This window comes from Cyprinodon variegatus, unplaced genomic scaffold, assembly GCF_000732505.1.
Source record: "Cyprinodon variegatus isolate N-32 unplaced genomic scaffold, C_variegatus-1.0 Scaffold345, whole genome shotgun sequence".
In the NCBI taxonomy this organism is placed as follows: Eukaryota; Metazoa; Chordata; class Actinopteri; order Cyprinodontiformes; family Cyprinodontidae; genus Cyprinodon; species Cyprinodon variegatus.
Genome location: NW_015150798.1, coordinates 641,854 through 659,278, shown reverse-complemented (window position 1 = coordinate 659,278; position 17,425 = coordinate 641,854). Strand labels below are relative to the sequence as shown.

At 36.9% G+C, this 17,425-nt stretch overlaps 1 protein-coding gene across 3 annotated transcripts in view; it reads left to right on the top strand.

The window, feature by feature from the left end:
- The window catches only part of pak1 (p21 protein (Cdc42/Rac)-activated kinase 1), a 70,600-nt gene that overhangs the window by 16,277 nt on the left and 36,898 nt on the right, over nucleotides 1-17,425 (top strand). The window contains exon 2 of one of the 3 annotated variants that reach the window (XM_015385682.1): nucleotides 1,877-1,928. The exons of 1 other annotated variant lie outside the window; for it this stretch is intronic. The gene's annotated coding sequence lies outside the window, so the exon portion shown is untranslated. Of the gene's footprint in view, nucleotides 1-1,876; nucleotides 1,929-13,952; nucleotides 14,107-17,425 lie in introns of those variants that run through there. One more of the 3 variants, XM_015385684.1, reaches the window with a different exon arrangement.

Sequence of the window (17,425 nt, the reverse complement as noted above, 5' to 3'; positions counted from 1 at the left end):
TTAATCGAAAAAAATAATTTACAGATTAATCAATTTGCAAAATAATAGTTAGTTGAAGTCCTACTAAAAAGCCTTTAGAAAAGAAAGGAAAAAGAGAAATCTTTCAGGGGTTAGCATACTTATAGATCAGGGAGTATTGAGCTGTAAACCCACTTTGGACAAAGAGATATGAATACCGGTAATATTAAACCAGAAAGTTTGGTGTTTGTTTCTGAACAGTAATCTTTTGTAGTAAAAAGCTAGATGCAACAGCAACATCTTCATATACCTGGGTTGCCTTTTTGAACACCCTGGAACAGTCAGAATGTATGTATATTTAATCCTATTCTGTTTAAAAATCTGCAATCTTTTTTTTTTTTTTAGAATTTTCAGTCTTTAAAACCTTTTGGAAATTTGCATTAAAAATATTTCTGTAGGTGTATTTTATTATCTGCAATTTCCAAAGGTGTTCAATAAAAATGAAATTGAAGTTATGATTCCAAAGTCTTAAGTCAAAATATTCTGTGGGCTGTTTATGCAAAAGCTGAGTATTCCTGAAGCTCTATGCACTTTCCGTTAGTTGTAACCGTAATTTCCAGTGATCTTTGTAGATAACCAGCAATAACCATTTATGAAATTTACAAAAAAAAATGTAATTTAGCTCCCCTTATTAACAAACAGAAAATAAAATGATACTTTTAGAAAAGCTAAATTTGTATTTATGTGGGTTGTCTTGCCTAATATGCCAATAAAATTAGTTGGATAATATCACAATTGTTGTTGTGGAATGAAAAGAAAATGGAAGAAGTCTGTAAGGATGTGAATACTTTTTTGATGCCAGTTTGCCTCTGAGCTTTTTCTTAACCTGTTCTGACACTCTCAGACCAACAGTCCTCATCCTTCTGGTCTGTCTTCCCTAGGGGGATGTTTCATGCTGAGTTCTCACCTCAGCTTATTAAACCTCATCAACACCTTTCTTCCTCTAGGCAGTTTTTAAATATGGCCAGTCGATTTAAAGGCTTAACCTCTGTCTAACCATTTGTCAGAAAAATATATAATTAATTTGTTCTTCCAGTTTTTTTTGTTTTTTTTTACTGCCATGAAGGAAACGATAATATAGATGCAGGATACTACTGCACCTTTGTATTTATCTCAGCTAAGTGCTATTTTTCCAAAGTGTATTAATATTCAGGAATTGCTGTTTCTGTCTGCAGTTTGGTCCTTTGCAGAAACTCCAAATTCAACAGAGGAAGGTTTAAGCGTTTGATAAAAAGGAACCGCCATTATATCTGGCACCAATCTGCTTCTTTAGCTGTGGAAAAAACACAAAACTATTGTTTGTTTTTCATATAGAGCCAGTTAAAAACCAGCTTTGGCACCAGTTTTTCCTCAGATTCTGTTGCAAAAGCCAAAATAGCAACACAGCTTACAGGTGGCAACATATTGTCTGAACCAGTGGTGATTAGACTTTAAAAACAGCTTAATAAGCTATAATCTAAAGCTGCTAAAGCAACCCCCTGTCTGTCTGTCTGTCTGTGCTACAGTCCTCTGTGTGTATTTCTCGCAGTAAGGTGTGAATGCTTGGGCAGCTGCAGCTCACCTTCTGCCTTACTGTTTGCCATCTTGAACACACCCTGGCCTCTACACACAAATGGTCTTATACGACAGCAGCTGTTTGATCAAGAAAAATAGGAAAGAAGCCTTAATCCTTGTTTATATAAAGACATTTATTGTCTTTTATTAACCTTTGACAAAGGAGCAGCTACTGACCTAAGAACATTGTAATATGATGTCACTGCTCGTGTGGAAATCAGGCCGATTTTATTCATGTTCAGTGTGTTAGAGCCGTACCTCAAAGGTCAGTGCATTAAATTATGTTTTTAACTTTTCTGTGCAGGCTGCAGGTTGAATCTGTCTGCTGAGGAGTAAGCCAGACTCAACGTTATCAGGTAAGCTTAACTGGCACACAGCTCAGTCCTGTGTTGTGAATGTAATGCCTTAAGCCTTTCTGGGGGATTTTAGCGCCTGGGCAGTGCTGCAGTAAAAGATGGCTGTCCGTATAGTTTGATGCTGTTTAAATTGAACGATTCAGCAAATGGAACAGATAACTGTGGGCGGATGTGATTTATCATCGTCCAAATAAAGGAAAAGTCTCATTACGATACTCATACGGAAATGCACTGATCCAACAATGGTCCTACAAAGATTTATGGATTTTTGTTTTAGAAGAAGAATGTCTATAATCACACCATGAAGAAGAAGGAAGGTGTACATTTTTTTCGGTGGCAATAATTCAAATTATTGCCACCAAATTAGATTCAGGTGGAAAGGACAATTATCCAATTAGATAAGACACAGTTATTTTTAGACTCGGTACGCCCAACAATTTTAGCCTGCAAACCTTTCATTCCAATAAGCGATAGACCGACATATTAGCCGGTTAATATTTTAGGCAAATATTTATGTTTGTTTGTTTTTTTCATGTATCATCAGTGGTGTCAAAAGTACACACATTTGTTACTTAAGTGGAAGTATAGATACTGCAGTTTAAAAGTTGAAGTATCAACTTGACCTGTTTACTTAAGTAAAAATGAAAAAGCATGTGCCCCAAAAACTACCTGAAGTATAAATGTATAAAGTTAGCTTTAAAAAAAAACCAGCCAGATGCCACTATATGATTTAAAAGCTCAATTTTACGACTATTTCGAAAAATTCTTTCAGATAGTGCCAAGGATAAGGGAGGTCTTGTTGGGCTCCGTCTCCATCTCCTGATTTCTGCATGTTTTGCTCCTGCGAATTTAATGATAGTATCGTGCATGCTCTCCTAAAGCTCCGAGGATAAGTCAGAGCGCAGCAATACGGGAGGAACAGCGGAGGCTGTAGGCTTTGCTTTGAGCAGGAGGTCTGGAGCGCTGCAGGGTGGAGCGGAGGATGTGGGATTTCGGGGAGAAGAGGCGCAAGTGACGTTTGGATTGTTGTCGGACAACAGTCTGTTAATAATTGTTAATACAAGTTTTAAATCAAGTTAGGTCTAGATTAGCCAGCAGGTGGGTCTGGATCCGGACCGCGGTTTCAGCAGCTGTCTTAATATCTGCTGCACAGAGTTATCATTAGTTGAGCTTCCCTCACTTACTTGGCAATAAATTCTTAAAATCATTAATTCATAAAATCCAATATATCTACACAAGATGGATTTCAGTATATTTTATTTTGTTGAAGTAAATATATTTTGTGTCATTCCTATAATTTCACATATATTTTCTTCCAACACTTTGTGACAATGATTATTTTTCTTTATGTATCCTTAACAGTTTTCAGTCATTTTATGCAGCATAGGTTATCGTAACGTCTTCTACGTGAACATTTAATGAGAGCAAAACTATTGTTCACTTAATGGTAGCGAACTGTAATGCAGCTCTACATATCTGGCTACATTGTTCCCAGCATGCAGTGCAGCTTTCATTATTCATGGCTGCGCAAAGGAGGGGTGCAGTTTGACAGCTGGTAGGTCGGTGATGAAGCCATACCCTTCAGCACACCTGTGTGTGTGTGGGTGGGTGTGTGGGGGTAGGTTTGGGTGTGTTAGAGAGAAGGTTTGAGGGGGATGGGGCGGAGTTACTGGGCTCAGAAGATTTGCTATGCATTTTTTATGTATCTTACTAGAGTCATTCAAGCATGTGTTTGAGCAATCTCTATATATATGTATGAAAATGTTGACCTACATTTGTTATCATTCATATCAGTGAATTTTTTGTCTGTTTTTTTTCTGTGACCCTTATTTAACTTAGTAGTTTATCCCACAGCCGGCTTCTGCATTATTTTTTTTTAACAGAGGGCCGATTTATTGTTCCTTTAGTCCAGGATGCCCTATAGCCATAAAAAAGCCCAGCCCACTACACTACCATCACTGTTTGACACTCAGTACAAAGTTTCTTTCTTTTCTTTTTTTTTTTCTCTTGAAATACTGGTAGTTTTGCATCAGATGTTAAATGGAGGCACTTGCCAAAAATTCACTCCTTTGTCTCTTCAGTCCTCAAAATGTTTTACCCAAAAAAACACTTAAATCATCAGAATCTGTTTTGGGAAATCTGAGAAAACATTTTCTCTTCAGTTTTGTCCCAACTCTCCCATCAGAGGCCTGGTTTCCTAGCTTTTTTATTTATTTACTTTTTATATTACCATCCTATTATTATTTATTATATAGTGGTCTTAACTGAAACAAGCTCAGTCTGTAACACTAAAATGAGTCATTGATAAAATTTTGATGTGATTTTGTTGTTCTGCCTCTGCTGAGAAGGTTCATTACTCTTTGATTTTTTTTTTTCTATAGTGGATTTCTGTGTAAACCTTCAAAACTGCTGTATAATTCTAGATAACTGAAGTCAAAGACATTATTTCTCACCTGACCTTGAAATGCTTCATAATGAGGTATAATGTGTTTGTTGTTTTCCTTTAGTTTTTGTTAGAGCCTGCTTCATGTTGTCAAACCGCTTTTGTTTAAATACGACATCATTTCTACAAGTCAGTGATTAAAATCATCTTTAGAAAATAGCTTTATGTCCGAAGTTCAACTATCCTTAAATAATGAAGTGAAAAAATAGGAATACACTTAATGAATAGGGTTTGTTTTAGGAATGCAACTAACGTTTTTCTTGCAAATTGATTAATCTTTCAACAATTTTTTCAATTAATAATCGGATAGCCAAAGGTTCTTTAAGATTTTTTTTACTAAATTAAACCAGGTGAAACTAAAAATTTTCCACTTGAGGAGTTCTGGATATTGACAGATGGCAGATATTTTTTTTATCTTAAATGGAAAATGTTAATATATGTATTTTTTTTTTTTTTACAATACTGGTCTAATTTCAGCTCCAAGTGTGTCCCTCTGTCACCAGAAGGCATGTTTTAGAGTCTCTATACTCCAATTAACGATTAATCATTAATTGATTAATAAATAAGTTGATGATTATTTCAATAATTGATTCATCACAATTAATCCAATTAATTGTTTCAGCCCTAGTTTGTTTAACAGCGATTCTAATAAGATGCCAACTCTTACCTCATGATAACAGCCTCGCAAATATTGCATCACAGCAATAGAATTTGATATTTTCTGCTATCCTTATTTGCGGCTAACTTATTTCTTCTATTTCTACTCTCCCTACATTGTGTTCGATGCAATGTTTTTTTTTATTCTCTGACCTCCTCTCTCCCCATTCCTACTGTATTTCCCTGCTGTTCCGTCTCATCATTATTTCACTCTTTATACCCTCTCCGTGTCTCCTGTCTTCTCACTTTCTCTTGAATTACTTAGATTCCTGCTTTAATCATTTTTAATTATGTTTAAAATAAATCCCTTTTAGAGATAAAGCTTTCTTCCTTATGAATATGAGAAAACTTCTCATACAGATGATTAAATTGACTTAAAGTTGATGGGAACCAAATGTATGAAATCAAGTTTGAAAAAAACACTGACAGATGAGTTGGACACCTTGGAAGTTCTTCTTTTCTCTGATAACTTTTAACTTAAACTCCCCAGAATGATGAAGAAGAAAACACAAACCAAAATATGATTGTCAGATGCCTTTATTCACACATATAGGTTTAAAAAGACGTTCTTCCTTGTTGGAGCCCATGATTGATTTATCTTGTTTAGAATGTGTTTCTATCCTAAGTGCCTCTGTGCCATAAACTCTGTAAATCATCCATCATGTTTATGACCCTCTTCATGTGTTCTGATTGCTTTCTGCATGTTCCTCCCAGTTATGACGGAACATAAGGAGGAATTTGCATCCATGCTATTGATTTCATTTCTGCTGCAAGCGTACTTAAAGTCCATAAACATCATCAGACCATGGTTCTGCCACTAAGTACTCCAGTGCATTATGGGAATGCATCAGACATTGCAAACTACTATTCTTAGATCTGTTTTACTCCTAGTTTTCACAAAGATGTTTTCAGGCTGATTTTGATATTAGTATAAGTAAATACACAGGTAGAAGATTGTTTCTGTTCAGGTCGTTTCCTCTAATTCCTCTGCTTTTTGCTCCACTGAGGTGTGAAGCCAAGAAGCAGACACCGATCACATAAAAAAAAAAAAAAAAAAAAACACTGATAAACCCAGAAGTGAGATTAAAACAACTCATTCTAAGGATTTACTTCCTTCTTTTATTTTTCAGTGTCTCTATAGTAGATTTGCTGATGCGGTTGATTTTCCTGTTTTTGGGATCGCTTGCATTTAGCTTCAGCTGCTCTACGGAGGCCCAGGTGGGACTCTAAAACACTTTGGTATACAGAGAACTCCCATTTTTGTGTGTGACTCAGAACCATTTATTTCCCCAGATTTAGAAGCTGGGAACTGGCACAAACCACCACCCTCCACCATCCTGTTTAACAGTTTATATTGGGTGCATGTGCTGATTTCATATTTGTTTTTGGGTTTTTTTTTATGTTTTTTGCTACATTCATTCTAAACAAACCTTATTGTTAAACCTCTGTAATTCTCCCCCTAGGGGGTCCACTACATGGGGGTCGCAAAAGTTTTGGTTGATTAGCCTTTTTTTTTTTTTTTTATATTCCCCCCTGCAATTTTTTCCACTAGTTGAAATCCACATTAACATGAATTCAACAGACTGTAGTAAACAGATAAATGGAGGCAGAAGATGTCTTTCAGTCATCAATTGAAACATTCAGCGACTCACTAGAGCTCTTTCAAGCTGGGCACCGTTTTATTCACAACACCTGTCCCATCAGCGAGGAATTAGAATCAGAAATACTTTAATAATCCCATGGAAAAAATATTTTTCCATATATATATATATATATATANAATTTATACACCTGTGGCCATGGAAGTGATTGGAACACCTGATTCCAATAATTTGGATGGGTGAGCAAATACTTTTGGCAATATAGTGTATATATGGATGGATGGATATAGAGATATATATATGGATGGATGGATGGATATAGAGATATATAGATGGATGGATGGATATAGAGATATATAGATGGATGATGGATATAGAGATATATAGATAGATATAGATAGATGGATGGATATAGGGATGGATGGATGGATGGATGGATATAGGGATGGATGGATGGATGGATATAGAGATAGATATATGGATGGATGGATATAGAGATGGATGGATATAGAAATAGATAGATGGATGGATGGATATAGAGATAGATGGATGGATGGATGGATGGATATAGAGATATATAGATAGATGGATGGATATAGGGATGGATGGATGGATGGATGGATATAGAGATAGATACATGGATGGATGGATATAGAGATAGATATATGGATGGATGGATATAGAGATGGATGGATATAGAGATAGATATATGGATGGATGGATATAGAGATAGATATATGGATGGATGGATGGATGGATGGATGGATATAGAGATATAGATTTAGGAGGTCCCTGCTCCATCTCGTCAACAGTTTGGGAGTCCTTAGTCTGGAAAATGTTGAAGACCCCTGCTATTTAGCATGCTACCTGAAGCCTATACAGTCTGAGATGGAGCTCTAAACTGGTTCTTGATTTGTGATTAATGAACGGTGAAGGCAGCTCAGGGAGGGGGTTATCAGTGTGGGTTTATGGTTGGATCTAAGGTTGGAGTTATTCCTCGGCTTGGGGTTAATTCATACCGTATATATTTGTTTTCTTTTCTGATGGTAGCTTACTGTAAATTTGTGACAAGTACATTTGATTTGCCATAATCTGGATGTCATTTTAATATCAAATCTTGTAGAACTAGCATTGACGCACACAGCTTTTGCATTTTACTTTATTTTTTCTTGAGTTTATGTATGACTGATTAGAATATACCAGTTGTGCGTGTACAATTGAATTGTGAAATCCAGGTTAAGACCAGGCTGCAACCAAATGCATGGAATTGTGGATTGTGTGGATTGAAAGAAAGATGTACTTTTTTTTTTTTTACAGTGAGGATGAAATTATAATTTTTCTTATAGGAGCAATTATGTTGCTCTTCTTGAGTCACACTAATTATAAGATGTTATCCTTTTTAATAATATTTTACTTCTCTTCTTGAAGTGTGTTTTTTAACCAAACCACGACTATTAACCATTAATGTAAATCTATGATTCTATTTCTATTGTAAGTTTACTCTTATTTACTTCTTCTCTACATTATTTTGCCTTTTTTTTAATTTATTTTTTTTACGGATTACTCCTTATTTTTCCTGTAAATCCAACTCGGTGGTTCATCACCACAGACCATGACTCAGCAATGAGCAGAGAGTTCCACTTTTACGTCAGGGGTACAGTCAGAGATGATGTTGCTCCTTCAGACATCATCCTCTTTATCTCCATTGCCTCTTGTTCCAGATAGAGAAGAAATGCATTAAAGAGGCTCTTAGGTCGTGGTTAACATTGTTTTTAATCCATTCTGGAATTGGTCGTTTTTTTCAGGGTTTTGCCTCAGTGGTTGAAAAGGTGACTTAAAGATTCATGTTTAGGATGAAATACTTAAGGCCTTTCTGTATTTTAATCCATGGATTATGAAGCGTTTTAATGCACATTTTGTTCTATTGTACCATTTCCTTCCCATCCAGGACTGTTTTATTCAGACAGCAGATCAAACTCAGAAACAGTTCCCCAGTCACAGGCGTCCCACATCCTCTGAAGAAAGACCAGGAGTTGCCTTCTAATCAAAAGAATTAACATACAAATAGGGCTGCAACCAATAATTATTTTGCAAATCAATGAATCTGTTGATTTTTTTTCTTTTTTTTTTTTTTCTTTTTTGAATAATCGGTTCATAATCAGATAGCCAAAGGTTCTTTAAAGAAGATTTTTTTTTTAAATTAAACCACAAGAAACTCAAACTTTTCCATTTGAGGAGTTCTGGATAGAGCATATTGACTGAAATACATTTTTTTTATCTTAAATGTAAATAGTTAATATACATGCATTTTTTTTTTTTTTTTTTTTTACAATTTTGATAGAGCGACCCACTTAGAGCAGTAATTCTGTTAGCTAAAAGCATATTTTACAACTTTTATACTCCAGTTAACGATTAATCGATGACTAAATTAGTTGATGATTATTTCAATAATCGATTAAACACGACTAATCTGATTATTGTTTCAGCCCTACATGCAAACCTTGTTTTTTATCATTTCTGTCACATAGAGGTCAAAACCTTTAACACTATCAAGTGGTGACAAATCAGACGGCTCTGCATTCTGCTGCATGAGAGATATTAGAGGATCTACAGACCTGAGACACCAGGTGGCTGGGGGTCCATGTCAGTATTGATTATGTGAAGCTGTGTCTGTGTTGTGGCTTTATTGGATTTGGTTGCGTTTTACGGTTTAGTGCACTCTATCTGTTACAGATTAGTACGTTTCTGCTGCTTAGTAACCTCTAGTTCACATTTTATCCTATTTATTTCATGTTGTAAAATATTGCGCCCGCCCTTTGGTTTTCTGTATGGCGAGATTATTTCTGTTTAAGCTGAGCGTGCCGCTCTGCATTCTGTGGAAAATCAGATTCTCATCTGCTGATATAAGCTAATTAAAAAATAAAGGTCTGGCGTTAGAGCCTGACTGTTTCACAGACTAACAGAAAGAATGAGGTTCAGTTTGCAGGAGTGTTGTAATTACAATGATTGTGGAAAGCATTTTTTTCATTGATTACACCACTGAAATAAATTATTTGGGGTCAAAATATATGATAAAACACACAACTGTGATTGAGAAATTTAGAAGATGCTTTGTAAGTTGAGCTTATTGTAATAAAAGATTCATTTATTGGTTAAAAACTTATAAAAAAAGATTTTTGTGTCTCAATTTCTTTCTTCACGTCTGAACATGAGACACAAGGACTTCATAGAGACGAACCAACCTGTTTTCAAACATTGGTTTGTCTTTGATTAAATATAGCATTCATGAATGCCTCAGGGGGCAGTAAAGGCCTGGTTTGTCATCTCTCTGCTCAGAACAAAAGAAGAATGTAAGGAGTCAAAGAATAAATACACTTCTAGCAAGTGTTAAATTATTTAAATTAAGTAAACCCTAAACTTTTCCCTATGAGTGTTTCTGAAAAACCAGCATCATCGTTTTCTTCTTCTGCATCTGAGATGAGTCTGTTTTCTCCAAGTTGCTTGGCTCCACCCTTTGACTGGGAGTATTACTATCTGTGTTTTTATTTGGGTCTGTCCCAACACCCTGTGCTCCATGCTGACGTTTGCAGAGAGCCATAGCAGACCTGAGAGCGCAGAGATTGATGATATCTGTGGGACACAGGCCTCTCTTTATAGAGGACACTAAAATATCCTGCAAGATATAAATGGTTGGTTACAGAGAGAGCAGGGACGACTGTTCTCAAGTCATTTAGTAGACAGCAGAATCTCTGATGAGTAATTGAATTGACCTTTTTTTCACATTTGTTTATTTCTCATGCTGACAACCAGTGCATACAGTGAAATGAGACAGTGATGCCAGTGAGCTACAACGCAGTCATACTGCTGAGAAGATGGAGCCAAAAGGATTCATCCGGCTGTGATTTGTGAACGACCTGTTCAACATCCTGAGCAGCTGTGAATCATTTGCTGAAATGTTCAAAGATCTAAACTGAGCAAGAGTAGATCCTTTAAATGAGCTCAGGAGGAAGTGAACTAAATTGATTTAGCTCTTTTTAAAAATCTGCACAGATTCCTTAGAACGTGTGTGCGCTGTGGCTGCCATTGTCCCCTGAAGGCAGTGTGTCGAGGCGGGGCTGTACAGATGGCTGCATGGAGCAGGATGTCTGTGTGTGTGTTTTTGGGGTGGGGTTTTGGGATGGGCTCCATCTCTTATAATAACCCGTATAATCAATGTGTTCCACACACAGACATCCAGATAATAATAAAATTTTTTGCATTATCTTGTGAGTCTGCAGAAGGTAATCTGATCTTTGTGACGCCCGACCAAATCTGGATTATCAGAATAAATTATAATATGGATGAATATTCAGATTGGCTTTTATGAATTAGACTAGAAGTCCAGCCTTCTTCGATGTTTTTGGCTAACATGACTTGCTCTTATTAAGCTGTCCTTTAATATTTAGAAAATTAAATTTTGAAACCAAAATTTGTTTTTGTTTTATTCTTTTTTATACTATGTAGGGGTGTTGACATAAAACTATTTAACCAATATTGCAGCTTTGAGAATTGGCAGATATACCGGCATCATAACAGGATTCATTGCTTATTTTACAGTGTGGAATTTTAGAAAAGGCTTAATTAAATAATATAAATAAATAAACAGGGACCAAAAGTCAACAACAAAAGGTATGAAAACAGCTGACCCAAGCAAAATGACCAATGAGTTACAGAAACTGTTAACAGGAATAGAGAGATTTTAGATGCCGGTCGATAAAATCCGCTGTTTAGTTTTTTTTTGGCTTATATCCGACTAATATCCAACATTAATATCTGATCTGGACACCCCTAATTCTATAATGATCGTATCAGTCTTGTAGTAGTAAACGCCACTAAGTGCTTTTTTTCTGTTTTCAAAAGAATCCTCATGTCAACATTTCTTTCATTTAACTCTTATCCTTTTAATAATATTTTCATAATGACTTTTTTTATAAATTTTTTTCACATGCCTGTTTCTCAATCAGAGTTTCTCAGTCAGTTTTCTTTTAACAAATCTGCACATCCAGAAACCACAGCTTTGATTGTTGCTACGTCACTCAGGTTTCGCCTCGCACTGCTTTCCTGCAGACTCAGGCCCCGTCCACACGAAGACGAACCCTGGCCTAAACGCACAAATTTTTCACCAAACCAGCCTCTCATCCACACGAAGCCAGCGTTTCGGGGGTCTGTAAACGATCTTTTTTTTATTCAGCCTTCAGAGTGGGAAGATTTCGAAACGCCGTTTTCGCGTTTCCATCTTTACGCTCTGACCGCATATTTTTTTTTACACACATGCGTCATAGCGTCGCCTCTAAACACGCATGCGCGACCAGTATCACAACAACAATGGCGCCGTTGCTGCTAATGCTACTCACCCTGCTGTCGGGCTTACAACAGAATCTTCTTCTTCTGGAATATCTCCAGGAAGAACAGAGCAATATCGACGACATAGTTCAGCACCTGAATTTGACTTAACCACGAAAATGGACCCGCAGGGCAACCATGTATAAATATTAGTGCACATGCCAAACATTTCGTCGCTTATTTTTGCTTTGGCACCACAGCGCCACTTACAGGCCTGGCATACATTTTGCAGCGTTTTCATGCATTCGTGTGGACGCTCACATTTATTTTACGTCTCCGTCTTTACGGCAAACGTTTTGGAAAATATCAGCGTTTCGTGTTCGTTTTGACTTCGTGTGGACGGGGCCTCAGTCGTAATCTTTGATAAACGATTGGAAAAATGACTTAGTCACTGCAGGCCCTCAGGTTCACTGCGTCCGTCCCAGCTAAAACCAAATATCCAACAATACTTTAACTGATTTAGTTTGGATTAATTGAGGGGTCAGATTTTTTTTTTTTTTTTAATTTATCAGCATTGAAGTAAAATACTTACTATATATATTTTTTGTTTATGCAGGATTACAAGCATGTGATTTGTAATTTTTTTTTAAAAACATGATCATAAAAACATGATAATAAACATATAATAGAAATAAATAATGGAGATCATCTGAAACTGGTTGAATAATCAAACCTTGGAGCTCCCGTGGCGGTAATGATTGCTCAGTCTCTTTCTGCTTGTGAATATGAACACTGGGATCAACTCAAACAAGTGAGGCTTTCTTTGAAGCCCTCAGCATGATCAGTTGTTGGTGTGTTTTTGTTGGAGCAGATACTATATTTGATATTGAATTAATTAATCTTATTCTGCGAATTACTTATGAGATACAGTTTTTTCCCCTCCCTGAATAAAAAATTTAAATATTTGAAATGAGATCAAGTGAAATAAATTGAAAGGAAGATTAGGGTTAGAAATCAGAGGAGGCTGGGATTGAAGTGAATAGAGTTCAGCTTCCTGTCAGCCTCATGGATGAAGCTGCTCTGGTGTCTTAACGATGTTTGATCCGTTTGTAGATGATATCTCTCACTGGGATTCCCTGCAGTTCAATTCCTTCCTAAATCCTTTCCAGGTTGGTAAATATCAATCACCTTTATCTCATCTCATGTAGGGTTTCTCTAGATCTGGTTCTGATCTGTTTCTTTTTCCAGAAACTAATTTACAGTTAATCGGATATATTTAGAGCTATGACCAGGTAGTTTGATTAGGGTTTTCATTATTTTTAAACTGTTCATTTATTACTATTAAGTTATCTTTGGATGATACTGTCATTAATCTAATCTCCAAACTTTAATTGATACAGTAAAAAAAATCCTGGTGGAAATGTGTTCCTGTCTAACTGAATCTCACATAACTAGGAGTCAACCAGGAAACAGATTTATCGCTGTTAAAATGAGAAGGATTTATACTGTGACAGATTTCCCTTTGTTTTTATCTGAGCTGTAACTTCACACTCACGACACCTGAACTATTGAATTGTATGGGCTTTTTGTCCTGTTGTGAGAACAGGAATGTGTGTGTGTTTGTGTGGACATGCCCCCTGCCATCACACAGTCTGTCCTCAGTCACGCACCCTGTCTCTCCTTGCTCTTTTCTTCCTTTAACTTTGTTGCAGCTCTCTTCTTTAATTCTCTTATTTGTCTTTTGTCATCTCACTGAGTCTTCCTTTTATGCAAAATAATAACACCATCCCCCTTTCTTCCATCTTTCCTGTTTTCTTTCTTTCTTTTATATTCTTTATCTTCTGTTTGGCCACATTCTCCTCTTCAAAATCACCATCTGCCACCCCCCCAAACACGCACACACACACACTTTAGAAACATGACAAAAGACTCATTTTTCCTGAACAGCTTTTCTGATGTGGTCTTTCTAAAGAGCTGCATGTGTTGGCTGGTGATGGAGGCACGTGGGGATCTGCTGAAACTCCTCAAGCTATAAACGGCTCACAAAGTTTAATCGCTTATGGTTCATCTGGGATCATGTTGGGACTGTGGATTAATTCATTTTATGCGCTCATATGAGTTTCTGCAGCATTGAGACAGCACCGGATGACTGAAGGTGATTATTTCAGCTTGTCTTCTTTCATGGTTGCTAATGAACCTGCCATCCTTTGCTGGGCAACGCTTTCACTGTACTACAAAACCAATATTTTTTTAGAATAGGATGATGAACAAAGCTGTTTTAAATACTGATAAACTGTACCAACAAAGCAAATTATTTTGATAAATGTGTTGTTATGGAAACTCACTTATTTCTCTGTGGATATATGTTTATGCGTGCTTTCCAACCTGGTCTGAAAATTATGGTAAAATATACGTTTGAAGTCTGTGCCCTCGGGTTTGAGACTTTACCTCTGCAGCATGATGTTGGAGACAAACGAGGCAGAATTTGATTTCTCATCCCTCTGTCCTGAATTCAGGGCTGTCATTGGAGCTTCAGTCATAGACAGAAATGAGATGAAGTGAGATGGTTCAGTCGCCTGCTGGCTTTGATTCTATTCTTATGTATCTGTTTAAAAAGCTGCAGAAAAACCTCCACTTGTCTTCCTCTCTTTCCCCTTTGTCAGATACATAAATAACAGACATAAACAGGACAGACAAACTGATGCTATTAGCACCAGCTAGGGGCTCTGTTGGATGTCCTTACCTGGAGATGCAGTGCTCCCCTGAACTAGATCCTCTGCTGTGTCAGAAGGCGGGGTGTAAAGCCTTTTCTAAACTTCTAATATTTGGAAGCAGCAAGGTGTTTACCTCTTAAAGTCGTAGGGAGGTGGCTGTTCCAACCGTTGCATTTCCGAGTTCTCCCGAGTGGTGCACAACTTAACACGAGTGAACAAAGTGAATGCGATTGATCGTTTATCAAGAGATTGTTGTGGCGGAAGGTTTGCAAGCAAGTTTGATTGAGCCCGTTGTCTTGGAAGCATCTTGCTAACCAGTTAGCAACTTAGTGCTAGTAAGTTCCCAATGTTAAATTCCATTGGGACCAAGTAGCACTAAATTGGTGACTTAGAAACGACGCTCTCAAGGAATGCTATGGACAGCAGAAAAATACAAGAGGAGGAGAGTTTTGTGTCAGAGGTTGTGGATGAGTCTCCTCCATCATACATGTTTTATTTAGAGGAAAGTGGGGACAAAGTTGTTGTGGAAGAGGACGCCAGGGCGGCAGAAGCTTGGTTTGGTGTAGAAGGATTACAGCCGTTTGAGCCGTTCATCAAACATTCATTCCCGTGAACACTGGGACGTAACTCAGTGGTAAAGTAAATGATTCTTATTTCTTATTTCAACCATTGCGTATATTCACTGCGACATATAAATCAAGATGCTATGACTGAAAAAATTTGATTGACAGATGATCGTTGTTATATGATTGGTCGAATTTAGGTGTACAGGCTGACGTATAACAAACTGGCCTGCATAAGATAACGAAAAAACCCCCCACAGATTTTAAGACAGGATTTTTTTTTATATAGAAATCTGATAGAGTAAATTTATAAACATGTTTAAGCCAGAATGATTTGAGATTTAAATACGATTTCCCAATGACTTTAAAGACCAGGCTTTTCGCCCTTATACCAAAAATAAATATGTGAAACCTGTTTACTGAACTAAAACGATGGACATAGTTGAACATGAGAGACCATCCTTTTAGGTCCTTCTCCCAAAACATCCAGAGTTGGTGCACAGCTACCTTTGGTACAAAACATACACCGCCTACATTACCTTATAGAGGGATTCATACTCTGGAGCTTTTACATTTTTTTTTATTTTGAATTACAAAACTAAAGTAAATTATTCTGGGGGGAATCTATGTTAGACAAAAACACAGTACGGCACATATTGAGAATTGCGATATATTCTTAATGGTCTTAAGAATTCTAGAAAGAATTTGCATTTTGTCTCCCTCAATCAGACCTTGGTGAAACCAAGTCTTTTGGGAGCTGGACTCACAGAGCCGTGTTTGTTCCCTCGTCTGCTTGGCTTATGGCAAACTAAACCTGACTCAGCAGTGCCGTTTTTGTAGCAACTCTTTGCTTAAGGAGCAGATTTTTCAAAGAGTTCAACCACTAGTTGTTCTGCCACAATTATGGGACAGAAGCCAACCTCATTGGCAGCATGAGATATTTTACCTAAATTTGTTTTATTCCTCTTTCTATTTGACCATTTGTGCTTTTTATCTTAATTTAGCAATTTGTTTTTAAATGTAATTTTATAAATATAAGTATGGCTTTCTAACAGGCTTTCTGGAAGAATTTTTTCATGACACAGTACGTAAATCAAATTATTGAATGAGTGGAGCATTGTGTAACCATTTTAATAAACAGAGCAGAAAGTTCAGCTTAGGTAAAAGACTCTAATTTTATAGTGTTAGTTTTGATAATTTGACCAATCTGCAAAGAAATAAACAAAAACTGAATAGTTAAATATGTAAAAGCAAAAGAGGAAATTTGGACTTTGTTTTTGCTTATTTTAAGAATCTGTCTTGTTCCTCAGAACAGGTGAAGCATTCCACATTCATCGTTTCTTAGGGTTTTTGTCCATCTGCGTCCATCTTAAACTTGTTTTATGCTGGGAGTTATGTAGCTATTTTAACACATTCTTACTTTATTAGGTTTCAGCTGTAGATTGTTGTTGAATGTGTTTTGTGTATCTGAAGTCCTTTTCCAGTAAATGTGGCTGCAGCTGCTGATTTGGCATTCCCAGGAAGTGCTGACACATTACAGCGTTCGTCTCTTTAGATGTGCCTGTGTGTATAATTAATGCCTCTGGACGTACTAGACATGTACATTTGGGATGGAACAGTAAGGCTGTCTGTGGGAAACCAAGAACATCACATGATTCAACAGCTTGCTGGAACCAAATTAGTTGGTTTTGGTGAAACTTTGGCCTCCATCTATCTTCCCATCTTTGCTTCTTTGCTTGTATGAACCAGTTTGGGCCAAATTTAAACGGCCTCACATGTGTGTCATGAATGTTTTCCTGCTGAGTGTTTCTTTGCGGGTGTTATGTATTAAGGTCAAACATGTTTACTTTTGTCTTATCTATCCAACAACGTTCATTTGAATTTGAAAACCTCTACTAGGTGACCATTGAATATTTTCAGTAGTATCAATGCTAATATGGTGTTTGGATTGCAGTAATTAACAGCTAATATATTTACAGTGTGATATGTTTACACTAGGGATGGAACGGTTTATGAAAACCGTCCGAACCGTTAGGTTCGACTGTCTCGGTTCGCGTGTGTTTCGTTCGGTTCATGCGCTGCTCCTTTTTCTCATAGGGGAAGCGTTTACACTCCAGAGCAGAAGGTGGCGGTACTGCGACCAAAGCCAACCACCAGTAGTAAACAAGAGGAAGAAGAAGTGAAGCAGCGTAGCCGG